Source organism: Microtus ochrogaster, unplaced genomic scaffold (assembly GCF_000317375.1).
Source record: "Microtus ochrogaster isolate Prairie Vole_2 unplaced genomic scaffold, MicOch1.0 UNK37, whole genome shotgun sequence".
Taxonomy (NCBI): Eukaryota; Metazoa; Chordata; class Mammalia; order Rodentia; family Cricetidae; genus Microtus; species Microtus ochrogaster.
The window spans coordinates 769,370-786,010 of NW_004949135.1; positions in this window are offsets into that span (position 1 = coordinate 769,370).

A 16,641-nucleotide genomic window follows, 5' to 3' on the forward strand; every position below is an offset into this window, starting at 1 on the left:
GCGTTTTCAGTGGACAGTGTTCTTACAGTGCTGCGTTTTCAGTGGACAGTGTTCTTACAGTGCAGCGTTTCCCACAAGTGTCTGTTTTCAACAATCATTTCTATATTCATGACTGTACCTCCCACCATTTTCTATGGAATGCTTGATGTAGTAGTATCATCATGCCAATAGACTTTCTTACCGTGAGAAGGTAAAACAACCAGAATTACCATGGCAGAGCAGGAAACTGTTTTTAAGGCGGCTTAGCATATCATAAAGGAAGGGAAACAGTCGGTACAAGAGCTTACTGTTACTTTTAGTAACACAGTCATGAAAGGAAGGACCAGGTCAAGAGCATTCAAAAAGAGGCTGCCTTCAGAGGCATAAGTGTGCCAATAAGTCTGGTGTGCATCGTGGCAACTCTCAGTTCCAGCAGGCCTGGAAGGCTGCTATGGTTGTTTTTAAACACAATGATTCAGGGCAATTCCTGAATTCCCTTCTCATGATGATCTAGCAAGTTTGTCTCTTTTAGAAAGGAGTTTGGTTGTGTTAGCCTAACAAAGCTTTTGTTTCACATGTGTGAAGATGAATGGCTCCATTTGGTACAGGGTGGAGATAAGGGAGTCTTAGAGGGATTTTCTGAATTTGAAGCACTGGGTCATGAGAAGCTAATGTTGCCAAGAGGCACCTTGCATCCTGAGAGGCTGGTGCATGGTCCCCCTCCCAGAATGCTGTCCCCATCATTCTGTGTAAATCTCACCAGGAGGAGCCATCCTGAGAGAGGCTGCGAGGGAAACAGACTCTTGCGTGCTGTCTTCTCTTTCCTCTCCAGAGTTGGTCCCCTCGTGTTTAGAGAAAGAGACTCTCAAAGCCAGGAAGCCAGTCAGACGTCCAAACCGTGTAGTGACGTGGAGGCCTCTGTGAACCGGAAACAGACATGTACTGCATCCCGTCCAACTCAATCGGTTCCAAACACCAACCTCTAGTGCTTCTGGGGCCTGGCTGTTGGCCCAAACTGTACCCTGTGTAGAGGCAGGCAATGCACAGGTCATAGAGGTCACGCATATTTTTTTTGTTTTGACTGTTTAAAGAGAGAGTTGGGTGTATAATCTTGGCACTTTTACAAGAGGCTAGTAGAGGAGAGGAAAGGAAAAAGTAAGACTGTTTTCAATTCATCAAACTGCTGCTGATTTAGAAATAATAAACACAAGTCTGTTTCCTTGATTATTTTATAAATAGCAAATATTTGGGTGAGGAATCTAATAAGTGTGCAGACTATAGGAACTGTTTATCAAAATGATGCATCAGTTAAAAAAAAACAAACAACAGCACCCCCCACCCCAGCCCTTGAGTATGTCTGTGAGATTCCTCCGTCTGGTTCCCAAGCCCCTTAGTCATCACTCCCCTTGTCCTTTGAACTGAATCAAAGCAGCACAGGGCCTCCGAGGGGAAAGATTGGTTCCATTTTGCAAAAAGCAATAAGGTAGTGCCCTTCCCAGCAGTTAATAGCCAGGAATGTTGTAAAATACTGTGTGGTTTTCAAATACCAAGGCGGAAGTTGTCTGGTTCACAGTCTCCCTAGTCATCAGGACTGGCCTTCTGGCTTTCTCTGGAGTTGCAAACTGTTTCCATGTTAGGCAGAGGCTCTGTGTCCAAAGTGGGCTGCTGCCTGGAACATCGCTGGCCCAACCATTCACAAAGACCCTGGGCTGATGCTGGCATGGGTTCTGGGATTTCAACAGTGCCCAGTTACTGTAAGAACCTTCTAACTCAAGCCACTGACCCAAACATACAGCAAATTGCGTCTAAATGAGCAACACAGGCCCTGAGGAGAATAGCAGGGAAAAGATAAACTGTGGTCACTCCATTCTTCCAATATTTAAAAATTAAAATGGAAATATTTTGTTCATTTGGATTTTGGGGAACTTTAGGATGGAAACATTTTTCTGAAACTTTTGCAAGTGGCATATCGATTTTTTAAAATATTAGACAACAAAAGGATATAAGAAAGTGGTTTTTTTTAATGGTATTTCTTTGTTCAACAAGCAATTTTTGAGCATCCGTTGTGACCAAGGTAGCGATGGGTTCTGAGGAGAGAGTGGTGAAGGAGAAAGATATGGCCCCTGACTAGAAGGCGCTGGCCTGTCTTCATGGTTCTTGAGGTGAAGAAGCACCTCACTGTGGGAGAGGAAAATGCCAAGGAACCATCCACCTTCTACCCCTCCAACCCCCGCCAGGGAGTTCTACTAGTCTCCAGTTTCCTGTGATGTGTTTTCAACCTAGAACCTCAGGAGGTGAAGTCAGCAAGGCCCTCAGTTCCACTGTACTCTGTCTGGTAATTTGGGATGGCCAAGTCCTCCCAGGCCAGCTCAAACCAGTTTGTTTCCATGCCAGACCAGGAGGTGAACGAGCCCTTCTTGCCTTCTTTAGCAAAAAGCCTACTGCTCTTTGTGCCCATGGCAGGGCACACTGCTCTTTGAGACAGTATTATAATGTTGACCTATCAGCTCTCTTTGAGTGAATGTCTTCATGAACTTCCAAGTTGCTTATAATCCGAAATCAAGAAAATAGTTGTGGGGCTGCAGAGATGGCTTGGCATAAGAGCTGCACTGCTCCTGCCGAGGGACTACGTTTAGTTCCAAGCAACCATAATGGATGTCACACAATTCCATGTGACTCCAGCTCCAGAGGATGAAACGCTGCCAGCCCCTACTGTCACCTGTACTCATGTGCACGTATCCCCATAGCCCCCACAATCTAGAAGATAATAAATCTTCAAAAAAAGAGAGAAAATATTTCCTTTTTTGTTTTATTTGCAGTCAGAGTTTATGCAGGTCAGGCTGGCCTTGAACTCGCAGCAATCCTCCTGCTTCAGCCTCCCAAATACTACAGTTGTAGGCATAAGCCACCACACCTAATTAAAAATAGATTATTTAAACTAAATTTACCTCAGGGCCTTTGAAGTTCTTGATCCATCCATCCTTAAAGCAAATTCCCAGAAGTTCTAAGAGCATGAAAGTCTCCAACAGAATAAACTTGGCACTGGGAGGCATAAAATTCCACGTGTCAGTTTCTAAGCAGACAAGGAGAAGTGAGGGTCCCTATCATCTCCCAAGACGGGCTCTATTCCCATCACAGACCACGTGGAAGCTCAGGGGAAGACACTGGAGGCCGATGACCTTGTTTTCACCAAGAAATCTTTTCATGTGACAAGACCATGTTACATACAGTTCATTCCCTCAAGACAGCGGCCTAGGTGTCTATGTACAAAATCATCATTTTGAGCAGCTCAAAGGAGAAGCACTATGACCTCAAAAACTGGTTTCCCTGGAGATGCCACGAGTCTGACATCATATTAACTTTACCTGAAGGTCAAAGCTACTTTGCAACGGTGTAAAACCACGGCATCGTTTTACCATAGCTTTCATTTGAACATTTATTCCTAGAGAACCTTTGCAAATGTGTAGATAATTTATGGCTTATTTTATGGGTAGAGAAACTGAAATGGCTAACCATTAACAGGTTGTGTTTTCCCAAAGTTACCCAGTAGGTAATTAGTGGATTTAAGAAAACAGTCCAGGACTGCAAAAGTGCCGTTTCTTGGCCTTTTCTCTCAGACCTTTATACCCTGGCTGATCCCACAGGCAATGCTGCAAGAATGTAAGAAACCAGTAGGCGGGACCTCGGTGGACTATTACCTCATAAAATACCAGATAACAGCACTTTGCGATGGGAAGCCCGGTGGTTCATTTGTCTGAATTTGCTCCAGTTTAGTGCTGTTAATAGAGAACACAGAGGCACCCTGTCCTAGGTCCTTGACATTATAGGATATGACCCCTGTCTCTTACACACACTTGTTAGCCATGCACGAGTTCCTTGCGCTCACATGACACGGCTTATCCACTGTGCTGGAAGCGGGGTGGGGTGGGGGAAGGAAGTAGGGGTGTGTGGGGGGGAAGACGACTGTTGAATTGCCTTTGCTCTGTGACTATGTCCTCAGGATAAACAAGTATGAGCCAGTGTCACAAAAGCTTATGGTGTGAGCCACTTTGGAAGTCAGAAGCAAATATTGCTTTAGGATGTGTGGGGTTTTGGGGTACCAGGTGTACCTCAGATGGAAAAGTTGAATGAATTGACTCGTTGCATTCTTTCATATTTCATATTGCAGTCAAATGTTTCTTCGCGCTAGCGTTGTGTCTGTTTCCTTCCTCCTCTTCAGTGTCAGCTGGAGGACTATGATGCACGATGCAGTTACTACGAGTGCTTTCCCTAGTGCCACATGTAGACCAAGGACTTTGTGCTAATCTTTAATGCATACACATATATGGCAATGTTGATTCTTTACTTGAACACAAATATTAAAGCCCATGTTTTACACACCGAGTTTGTATTGTACGTATGGATCTGTTCAAAAGTTAAACGGGTATCTTTGCTGGGAGATGAGGGAACGGTGGTAGATGACCTGGGCTTCATTTCCCTACGTTTAAGGGGAAATGTTGACTTTGGTGCTCTCCATGATGTTTTTCTTCTCTGGAAGCTATTTTTAATTATTATACTTATAAATTATATGCTTCTTATAATCCTTATACAAATCTACTATAAACCTTATATTAAACTTGCTATGAGCCATACAAACTTGATATAAAAATAAATACTGAGGCAGGAGGGATGCTTCAGATGGTAAAATGCTTACAGTTCAAACAGTAGGACCTGAGTTCAGATCCCCAGAGCCCTTGTAAATCTAGGTATTAGTGTGTATATGTAACATGAACACTGGAGGGGCAATAATAGGCAGATTCCTGGAGCTTATTGGCTAGCCAGTATAGCCAATGAGGGAGTTCCAGGTTCAGTGCAAGTTCCTATCTTAAAAAATAAGGCAAAGAGCTATTAGAAAGGTACCTAACATTGACCTCTGGCCTCTAAATACATGTGCAAAAGCATGTATGTGCATATACTGATAGGAATACATGCATATATAATTCTCTCTTTCTGTCTCTCTCTCTCTCTCTCTCTCTCTCTCTCTCACACACACACACACACACACACACACACACACACTTACAAATTCTTCTCAAGCTTTGTTTTGCCTGTTCAACCTCACACAGTCTATCAAACAATTGTTAAACATCAAACACATGTCAGATATTTTTGAGTAGGGAAACAACAATGAACAAGTGAGCAAGCGCCTATGTGATGCTGGAACATTTTACAGCGTAGAAGACATGTAGGTTAACTGTCTAAGTTCATTGTGTTTCGATAGCAAAGCAATGCAAGTTTATTGCTTCAAATTCTGAAGATTGGGAATTAAGAAATCAAGGCGCTAGCAGATTCTGTGTCTGGCGAGAGCCAGTTTTGTGTCCTGTAGACTGTGCCTTTTTGCTTTCTTGTACAGTGGGCACTGGGCAAGGTCCCTGGAGCTCTTATATTGAAGCACTATTCCAGTTCACAAAGTTGAAGTCTTCTTGATCTAATCCCCTCTCACCTGTCTCTTAATCCCAGCATATCTAGATTTTTGTCAGGAGACAAACATTGAAACTAGGTAGTAGTTACTACATTACAATACAAGTACCATGAGATCTGGGCCTGAGGAACTAGGAGCCCTACAGAGGGCTTTATAGCTTCTCTTCCCTTATGGATGCTTGGAGAAGGTCGTAGGTGAATAGAATCTTATTGCTAGAGCAGCAGGCAGAAGTGATACTGAGAAAGGCTTACATGAACTTTATTCTATATGTGATGGAAAATTCCAAACATGTACAGATAGATAGATTATATATCATTGATATAGATGATATGGGAATCATGATCTGACAATGGTCTTAAGGTGTAGATTAATGGAGGCAAGATTCAAACTAGAAGACTAAGCTAGGCACTACAGGCTTCATTTATGTGTTAGGTCTTGAAGGCCCAGGTAGTACAGCAATAGCATAAGTGAAGACGAAAGGCAAGATCGAAGTCAGTTTTTGAAGCATGACATGGATCTGTCTAGGCAGCAATTCATTTAAAACTGTCTGTGATGGCTAATCTTGACTACCTATGGAGTCAACAAAAATGCAAGTGGCTGGGCACACCTGTGCAGAAGTTTCTTGACTGGACGGATTACTTGAGGTAGGGAGACCCACTCTAAATCCAGGCCACATCTTTTGGTGAGAGGCTACCAGATCTTTTATTCCTGCCTTCTTCACTCTTGTTGGCAAGTTCATCTCTCCTGTTGCTGAGGCATTCCTTCACTGGTGTTAGAGTCTACTTCTTTAGGATTCCAACATAGACTGAAGATGAACAGCTGTTTAGGAATTCTCCGATACCCAAGCACCTGTTTGGGACTGTGGAGGCATCCAGTCTCATGAACTGAGCATTTACTAGATTCCTGGCCTTTCCATCAGGAGATAGCCATTGTTGGACTACCCAGACCACAGCCTTCAAACTACCATAGTAAATTTGCTTTAGTATAAATGCACTCATTCTATCGGTTCTGTTTCTTTAGAGAACTCTGACCAAGACAGCTTCCATTTGCAATAGAATCAGACAGACCCCATAAGCCCAGGCATTGCCATATTTGCTCCCTAGTTGGTGGCCCTGTTGGGGGAAGGTTAAGAGGTATGGCCTTGCTGGGGGAAATATGTCACTAAGGGAAGATGCTGAAAACTTCAAGGTTTGTACTGATTTGAGCTTGCTCACTTTGCCTTCTGCATGCCATTTGTGATATGAGCTGTATCGTTTGCTTCACCCCCTGAGTCTTCTGCTTCCTACATTTCCCTGTCATAAAGAACTCTTATTGTCCCTCTAGAACCATAAGATAAATAAACCACTCCTTCTATAAGTTGCTTTGGTCATGACATTTTTTGTCACAGCAATAGAAAATGAACTAATAGAGAATTTGGTACCAAGAGTAGAGCTATTGTTTTGACAAGCCTAACTGTACTATTTTTGCAAGAGTTTGGGACTTTGACCTTGACACGCAGTTGGACACTGTAAAAAGGACTTAATAGGACATCATAGCACGAATTTTAAAGGCAGTAGTACTAACAGTAATGTGCACGGTGGAGGCACAACTCAAGAAGTTTCAGAGGGGCACAACATTTGCAACTGAAGTAGAGAAAATTCCTGTGGTACTTTTAGAAAAAAAAATGGCTGCTTTCTTCCCATGTTCTAAGAACTTGCCTGATGTTAAATTTTAAAGTAATAGACTAATTTCTTTGATAGAGGATATTTCATGACACCATAATCTTGACTGTGTTGTATGTTTATTAGCAATCACTATTATGCAGATCTACAAAGATAAAGAAGAAGTTGGACAAAAAAACCCACAAATTGTACAGTTAGAAGGGACAAAGAGCACCAAGAAATGATGTTGAAACCAAGGTCTGTGCTGAAAAGGATAAGGAGATTAAGGAGAAGCTTGGTCTGCTTAGAATAAACAGGGATGGGAGGTACTTTCAAGGCAAGACCCCAACCTGATAAGCTTCTAACTTGTGAACTGGAAAGGCCCAAAGAACTTCCTGCTCCCAGAAAGCAACAGCAAATAATAGCAACTGCAGCTATGATTCAAGGGGACAAGGGTCCATCTCAAACTGGAAGCCAAACTTGGCAGTGATCCGCATGGTGCTGGTTTTAGATTAGAGTCATGAAGGATACATGAGTGATGAGATGGTAGAATATTTCTCTATAGTTTCAGAGAGCCACTGAGGTCAGCTACGTGGCTAGGAGTCCCTGCATGGAGGCACCAAGAGGCCATTGGGTAAATCTGTAGAAGTGAAGCCTGGGTTGGATTGAAGACCCCAAAATGTTGGAGATGCCAAAGTCATGGGATATTGTTGCAGAAAATTAGTTAAAGATGTATTACATTGTATGCTGTGGAGTATTTGTTTAATGATGCAAAGAGGTGTTGTATTCTTTTATGTTGCATTTGTTTAACTCTGTGAAACTGCATTGCTTTGCTTGCCTAAAACACCTGATTGGTCTAATAAAGAGCTGAATGGCCAATAGGTAAGCAAGAAAGGGGAAGGTGTGGCTGGCAGGCAGAGAAAATAAATAGAGAAGAGAAGAGAGAGCAGCAAGAAAAGGAGGAGGATGTCAGGGATCAACCACCCAGCCAAAAGCCAGACACAGAATAAGAAGGAAAAAAAAGATATATAGAAATAGAGAGAGATAAAATTCCAGATGTGAAAGGTAAATGGGATAATTTAAATTAAGGAAAGCTGGATAAAAACAAGTCAGCCTAAGGCCAGGCATTTATAAGTAAGAATAAGTCTCCGTGTGATTAATTGGGAGCTGAGGGATAGGCCCACAAAGAGTAAAGAGTTTAAAACGCGCGCGCGCGTGTGCACACACACACACACACGTGCACGCACACACACACACACACACACACACACACACACAACTATAGGAGATCTGCCAATGGAGCTGCTCATGAGGAATTGAACCAGACTAGAAGTGATATCTTTCAGAAAGTAAGACAGAAGGGGCAGAGCCATCTAAGCCCCTCTGTGGCAAACACGGAGCTGAAGAATTTGGTGTTTTCCCTGTTGGATTTCAATCTTGTTTTGGTCCAGTATTTCCTCACTATGACTGTATCCCTCCATTTCTAATACTAATGTATATTCTGTGCCATTATATATTGAAAATATTTAATTTGCTTTTTCACTTTACAGGAGATTACAATTAAGAGATTGAGAGACTTTGAACTGTGGGCTTTTAAAGAGTAACAAGATTGAAAGACTATGGGGACTTTCGAATTCATACTGAGTACATTTACATTATTTAGCACCGGGATTATAAGGGCTGGTGAGTGGAATACAGTAATTTGAATAAGATGCCCTTCATAGTCTGTACGGTCCCTACTTAGTGGTACTGTATGAAGGTCTAGGAGATATATGTGTCACCTTGCTAGAGGAAGTATGTCAATGGGAGTGGCGTTGAAGTTTTAAAAGGTGTGCTCTAGTCCCAATTTGCTCTCTATCTTCCTGCTTATGGTTCAACATATGAGCCCTTAGCTTGTTACTTCAGCCATCACTTCTTCCACACGACTCCCTGTTGTCATGCTTCCCCACCATGATGCTGAAGGACTCTATCCCACTGGAACTGAGTCCCAAATAAACCCTTCTTTCTATAGGCTGTTTTGGTCATGGCGTTTCATCACAATAGACAAGGGTATTTCATTCAAACCACCAGAGCATCCCTACATTTTGCTCTGATTCTCCCAGAATGCTGGTAAGAGCGGAATGAAAATACCCACCGATTCTGCGATCACAGATGTGGAACACTCATTTGAGGCTGTTTCTCACCTGTTCTGAAAGTTTCCTACACATACAAACTTTGGTTCTTGTCTTAGAAAGTGCAGGTTGAAAGGGGAATATGTCCACCCTGCTCTCTAAGGCATCCTTCATCAACCCCATCAGCTGAGGAGCCTATACATAAATTATATCCAGTGCCCACTATATCAACTCCCATATGCCCTAAACAAGCTTCTGTGGAAGGAAAATGTACACCATTCAAGTGGATTCACACTGTCTGCCGCATGGTTTTCAGTGAACAACACCATTTGCAACCAAGGACAGCAAGCAGTCATTTCAACTCATTGATCCACTCTTTGCAAGCAAGGCAAAAGCATGGCCCTGTGTTGTCTGATGAAAGACAGATGCCTTTGAAACCCAGGGACGGATTTTTGCTTAGCCAATGGAGTGAGGCTGCTTTGAGTTCTCTGGACCAGCTTGAGAAGGCAGGGGTCCCACCAGGGAGTCAGCAGCTGCCTTCAGGAAGCTCCTGGGAAGTCAAGCTGCACTCTGCTGTAGCTCTGCTGTCCAAATGGCACTTAAACGGGCCTGTGATTTACACAGATTTATATAAGATCGAAGGCACTTTATGAAATCTGTTTCTCCAATTACATTTCCTAAGAATTACTAGGGATTAGAATGTCACTATTTTCAGACACTGCCACAGAGTGTTCTGTAAACAGTTTACGCACAAATAAAGGAGAGGGGATGGTCAGTGGCCAGTGTGTGTGAGCTTTCCCACACAGAGGCTCACTATGGCCAATTTCTTCTGGTTTATGTACCAACTGCCTGCAGCCAGCTGGCCAGCAGTCACTCTGACTCGTTGGTACTTCCAGAACAGTTAAAAGTTAACCCTAATAAAAAGCTTCCGTTCTATTCTCTCCGTCCTTTGGGGTGAAGAGAATTCCCCACAGAAAGTTGGCATGTTTTACAAAACCCATAGGTCCTGAGGATGATATTTTAATGTCTCAACCCAGTGCACAATAAATGTATTTTATTACAAGCTAAAAAAAATTCTGAGATACACTCACCTTTGAAGTCTCTCAAGTAGGCAAATTTCCCATGCTTCTACTCAAAACTATGCGCATTGGTTTTAATCTCTATTAGCATTAGTGCTAAATTAGAATTTAAAGACTTCCAGAATATTACTTGTTTATTGTGTATGTGAGCATAAATTTTGTCAAAATTTGTGATGTGCATAATGTTATCTTCCTAGTAATGAAGAATTGAGAGCTAAGCCTTGTGGTAGAAGTGCTGGAAGTGTTAGAAAGTACAGATCTTAAATGCATCAGAGAGTCCGAACTACACATTATTGCAAATTGCTATTTTTCTGATTCAGCTTATACATACATAAATTTAAAAGAAGCCACTAAGAATCTTAGTACATTATTAAAAAAAAACCCAATTCTTTACTGATGACTAAATCTATATTTCCAGTTCTTACTAAAGTCAGATTTTCTGCTCCCAGGAAGAATAGGTGTACCTTGTTGACTGTTGAGCATTAGGAAAAGATTGAGCAGTAAGTCTGCGGACCTGTACAGTCAGGTATGTGTCCCTGTGTGGTTCAAATGGTCCTGAGAGCCAGGGACAAATCTTATTGAAGACTGACTCCTGCAGAGGGCACACAGCATCAAGTGGCCAAAGGCAGTCTCCTGTGGGTCTGGTGAGAGCTGAGGTCTAAGGATCACTCTCCTCCCACGGTTTTCTGAATGGAGTGGAGGATCCTCCAGACTTCCGTGCATTTGGTACCCACAAGACATTATATAAAGTACCTACCGCAGTGATCAATAGGTATATGGTTTCTGCCCTCTGGGAGTGGTCTGTCCTACATTCAAGTTCAATATTCTTTGATGTTTATTGAAAAAAATGAAAAAGTTTCTAACCAAGATATAAGATTATATATTACAGTTTGATTGTTATAACAAAACACACAGAAAATAAGTACATGCACACTTCTACAGGAGTCCAAAACCAGAGCAGTACTAGGAGGCCAGAGACCAGGCAGAAACTCCTGTATTTTCAATTCATGTGTATTATTTGCATTCTTTGTTTTTGTTCTGTGTATAATTTATATATTTATTTTTTGAAAATAAATTCAACTTGTGATTTATTTATCATGAATAAATTTATAATTTGAAAAAGTTTAATCTTAGAAACTGAACAAGGTGTGTTAGAAACAGGTGTGCCTTTTAATGGAATAATACCATGTGAGTATCAAGATTTTATTCTTACAAAAAGATAGATAGATAGATAGATAGATAGATAGATAGATAGATAGATAGCCATGTAATTTGTGTGTGAGCGGGATGACCATTTAAAATGAATTTGGGTTTTTAAGATTTTTTTTCTAGGTGATTTGCCTGCATGCATGTATGTCTGGGCAGCATGTGCATGCAGTGACCTCAGAAGCCAGGGGAGGATGCTGGGTCTTCAGCACTGGAGTTGTGGTTGGTTGTTAACCACATGTGAGTTCTGGTGTTTGAACCCAGGTCCCCTGGCAGAGCACCAGTGCTCTTAACAACCGAGCCATTTCCTCAGCCAATAAGAAATGAGTTTCTGTCAAAAGTTACCCCACAGGTTATGATGACCGTTACACAGCCCTGTAGCATTAGACCTTTTTATTTTAGTAAGTATGAATTTATTTTCAGAGAAATTTACATAAGAAAAATATAGTGTTGTGCTTTATGCATATCAAACAACCCCAATTAATTCTCCATCATTTAAGTAATTAAAAATTTTGTATGAAAATTAGCAAAAGCATATACATGTTCTTAAAACAAAAGCACAAATATTCTAACCAGGCCTAGTCTTCTCAGATACCCCAAATTCTCCTTTTCCTTTTTAAAATCATAAGCAAGGGAGAATGTCACATCCAGTTTGGAGTCAGTGCTTCCATGGGCATGACCATGAGGCAGAGGCTTGTAAGACTCAGTCTGGCAATGAGCTGTGGGTCTTCTCTTTACCTCCTTGCCGTTGACATGGCCCGGAGAAAGGAAAGCTCAGCAGACATGGGAAAGGAGTTTTCTACCATTGACCCTTTATTCTAACCTTTGGGACCTTGGGGACTTTACCAAGTCTACTTTACTGTCACAAAGTAGACTCAGTTTCCCTTTGACTCCCACAACACTCATTTGATTCTGGGAGGTTTCCATTTTTAATTGAACTGAATCTGAGTCTCAGCCCTACATAGAGCAGCAAGCCCTTGCATGGTAGAGGCCGCCTTGGCAGGCTTGGCTGGACTTTCACTTCCCACCCAGATTCCTAAGTACAAACCCGTGGGAGATTGCATCAGATTTGCCAAGGCGGACCAATTAGACATCCTGAAATCCCCGCGGTGACACAGAACACCTGACAGCCTTGGTCGGGTTGTATCTCATTGCTAAATTTAGATATAGTCTGAACAGAGGTGAAAGAGAAAGGCAAGATCGATCCAGGAACCCAGAAAACTTGTCTGGGCCAGTTACTCTTCATTTCTGTTGTAATACAGAGAGAAGACAGCGAATTCCAGCCCCAGCTAGTTGTGACAGAGTTCTTGTTTCCCTGAAGTTACTCTGGAGAAGGAAGTGCCTTCTAGGTGCTTTGAGCTGATGTCTGCCAAGCCCACACATGATGGGAGCTGAAAGGGAGCCCTAATTAGCACCCAGAAGCACAAGCCAGCTTCCAGGAGCAGAGTATTGACAGTATCTTGCAGATAGGAGGGCATCTAGCCAGCATGCAGACACACCTGAGCCCCGAAGATGGAAGTATCAATAGAATCATTAATAATACTGAGGACAGGGTATGCGCTGCTAACGAGATACCTTGCACCTATGTGCACATGCATCAAATGGACCTTGAATTTTATGTTGGAAAATTGTACTTAGTATATGCTACTAAGATCTACAAAAAATTTAATGGCTTAATGGTTAATATTAACCATTTAGACAAGTTAAAAAGATTTCATAAATTCTTTTTCCCAAAGATAGAAAACAAAACAAAACAAAAACCTATGCAGGTCTTTTTTCCCAAATCTTTTCAAACATGTTTGTTTGGAGTCTTTCCTTTCCTTCTGCACTTGAAAGCCACATTCTAAGTGAGAGCCACTTAAAGCTTCTCGCAAATTGACACTTCACCTACTGATGAGTTGACAGCTGGTACCTCAGAAAGGTGAGAAGAGGCCCAGCCAAGGATTGGGCTACGCCTGACAGGAAGACACTGATGGAATCCGAGAAAGCTGTAGAAGATGCGGAGACCCAAGCTGTCCAAAGAGGAAGGTGTGCAGGAGCACTCACAGCAGAAAGCACCAAGTGCTTTGATAAGGAGACAGGTTCCTTTTTCGTCTGTCATTCATGAAGATGCTGTCTCTAACAGAGGATGCATGCCCTGAAACTGGTGGTTTCACATTCCAGAACCCAAAATGCCCTTCTGATTTAATCTCCAACAAAGCATTGAAGGGTCCACAAAAACTAAGAAAGAGAGGAAAAACACACACAAATAGAAGAAAAGGTAATAACAATTAGAAAAGGAAGCAAAATAGAAAGGTATAGAGATTTATTATGATATATTGGGTGTGGTTGTATGCCTGCATATTCATGTATTTGTGTTGATGACCAAATATTTAAAGCAAAGTATATCCCTTTCCAGCATGGGATTCTCCAAATAGCCTTCCTGCATTGCTCTGATGTGTTTTCTGACCCCCAGAACCACTGTTAACCAGTGTTTGGGAGCTTGCTTATACTTCTAGGGCTTCAGCTATATACTGAAAATGAGGAAGAAACAAATAAATGGGGGGAAACAGTTTTAAAGTGAACTTTCCAGCTTGTAAAAAAAATGCTATAATTTAATACATCAATCAAAGGAAAGCATTTGAACACACCCAGACACACAAACATAGACACAGACAAACAGACAGACAGACAGACAGACACACATGGAAGAGAATCATTAGGCAAGTTTGTTCTTTTTCCAACAAAAAATGAGTCATTCATTGGTTCCTATTCCGCGTACATCATGGAACATGAATTTAAAATAGTATTTATCTTTCAGCAACAACAACAAAAGCCCCTCAGGTCTCACTTTGCCTCTGCATTTCTTTGAGCCTCCTAACAGGCTGAACCAGGTGTCTATTCAGATGAGCCCATGTGAGGAACTGACAAGGAACAACAACCATTTTTCTAACTTGCACAATTAAGGGCCATAACTGCTCCTCTTTTATAAAGCCCTTTCCCCTTTGACATGAGCATGTAGATAATAGATGATGATGATGATGATGATGATGATGATGATGATGATGATGATACATACATACAAACATAGATAGATGATAGATACATACATACATACAAACATAGATAGATACATACATACATACAAACATAGATACATACATATAAACATAGATACATACATACAAACAAACATATATAGGTACATACATATATACATACAAACATAGATAGATACATACATACATACAAACATAGATAGATACATACATACAAACATAGATACATACATATAAACATAGATACATACATACAAACATAGATAGGTACATACATACATACATACATACATACATACATACATACATACATACAAGCATACATACATAGACATGTTCAAATCTTCCTGTAGATTTGGTGATGGGCCAAGGTGTTGCATAAAACCTTAGAAAGGAGGCTCTAGAAGAACACTATAGCAAGGACTCAATGATTACCTCAGGAAAAAACCACAAACATCTTATTTGGGGATTTCAGTTTCAGTTTTATTTGAGAAGGTAGCTTATTGTTGAGAGGAGCTCTTCCTACCCTGAGTGAGGGGGTCCTTCTATCTTGCCATGGTTCAGATAATGATGCACCTTCCCGCTTCAGGATGAAGAACTCTGGATTTTTTGTCACATGAGTGTGCAGAGATAAAATGCTGAGAACATGCAGCTGCTTCACATGTCCACACGATGAAAGAAATGTCAGGATTTGTCAGTCACACACTTCTAAAGGAACAAAATTAGTTTTAACTTCTTGAACCCATAAAATATTCATTTCTATACACTGGGAAGTCTGCTGTAAGTATCCCATTTCCAAAGTGAAGCAGAAGGTTCTCGTGTGCACGAGCTGCCGAAAGACTGACAGAGAAGACTCTACAGTCCACAAAGATCAGTGTGCAGTAAGACTAAAAACTCAAATAAAAACTACTAAAATAATTTTGTTGTTAGAAACGTAGGTTTTAATTTTAAACTCTGCTCCTAATTTGCTATTTGATGTTGGGTAATGTCTTGGCTCCATCTAGATTTCAACTTCTTTAACAGTGAAGGTGATAATACCCAACTGGCACTCACTTCTGTTTTGGGGAAAGGTTCTCTGTGTAGAATTGCTTCAAAGAGCAAGACACTATTTGGATGTTAAGTAGTTTCATGAAGAAAATGTGTACTTTCGCTTATTTCCCTCTCTCTAAACCACCGTCGATAAAAAGTAGAGTTAGACAGAAACTGGCATCAAAATCTATCCCTCAGATGACATGAAATCATCCAAGAAGTAGAGGAGAAAAGAGTCAACGTCAACATCGTTAAACATCAGGGCACCCAATGGCACCTCACAGTTGTTGAGGTGGTGATTGTCAGAGAGCAAGTATGGATGAGAGCGTGCAGAAGAAAGAGCATAGTTAGTCAGATGTGCATTGATAGAAGCATGAGGAAAACGGTACATAGATCCCTCACAAAGCTAATTCCACCCTGGGGAGATGAGATCAACACCTTCCTCTTGCCCCACCTCATCACTACTGCAGTATTATTTCATAACTGGGACGTAGAAACATAAGTAGTCACTGATGGATGCATTGAAAAAGAAATTGTGATATGTACCAAGCAACTACTACTCAATCTTAAAGCTCTTGCCATTAAGGTTCCAATAATCTCCAATATGTGTAAAGCTGGAGTAACATTTTACTGAGTGAATTAGGCCAGATCTATAAAGATTAGAACACTATCTCACTTAGATATGAAATCTTAAAAAACAACTGAACAGAAAGTGAAGAGCATGGAAAAAGAAAGAGAGCAGAATAATGGCATAAAGTGCAGGATCCAAGATGGGACAAACAGGTGACAGTCAAGGATACAAAGCTGCACTGTGAAGGGTCAGAAGGAAGCTGGTAGGGCTGGTTCCACCCCTCACCAAGGGGGCAGAGAATCAGAGCTGGCCCTGACCTTCACCTGAGGTGGACAGTCCCAGTGGAGGCCCAGACTGACCAACTCATCTACCACCCAGGACCACATTCAGGGCCTTGAGTTTACCCAGCCGAGCATCAGCCCAATCTATGACCTGCTGGAGTGCATTAAGGGGGCTGGTCCTAAAACCATAATCACGGGACCTCCATGACTCATGGCAACCACAGGCTATCTGAGAGGAGTTTCAGT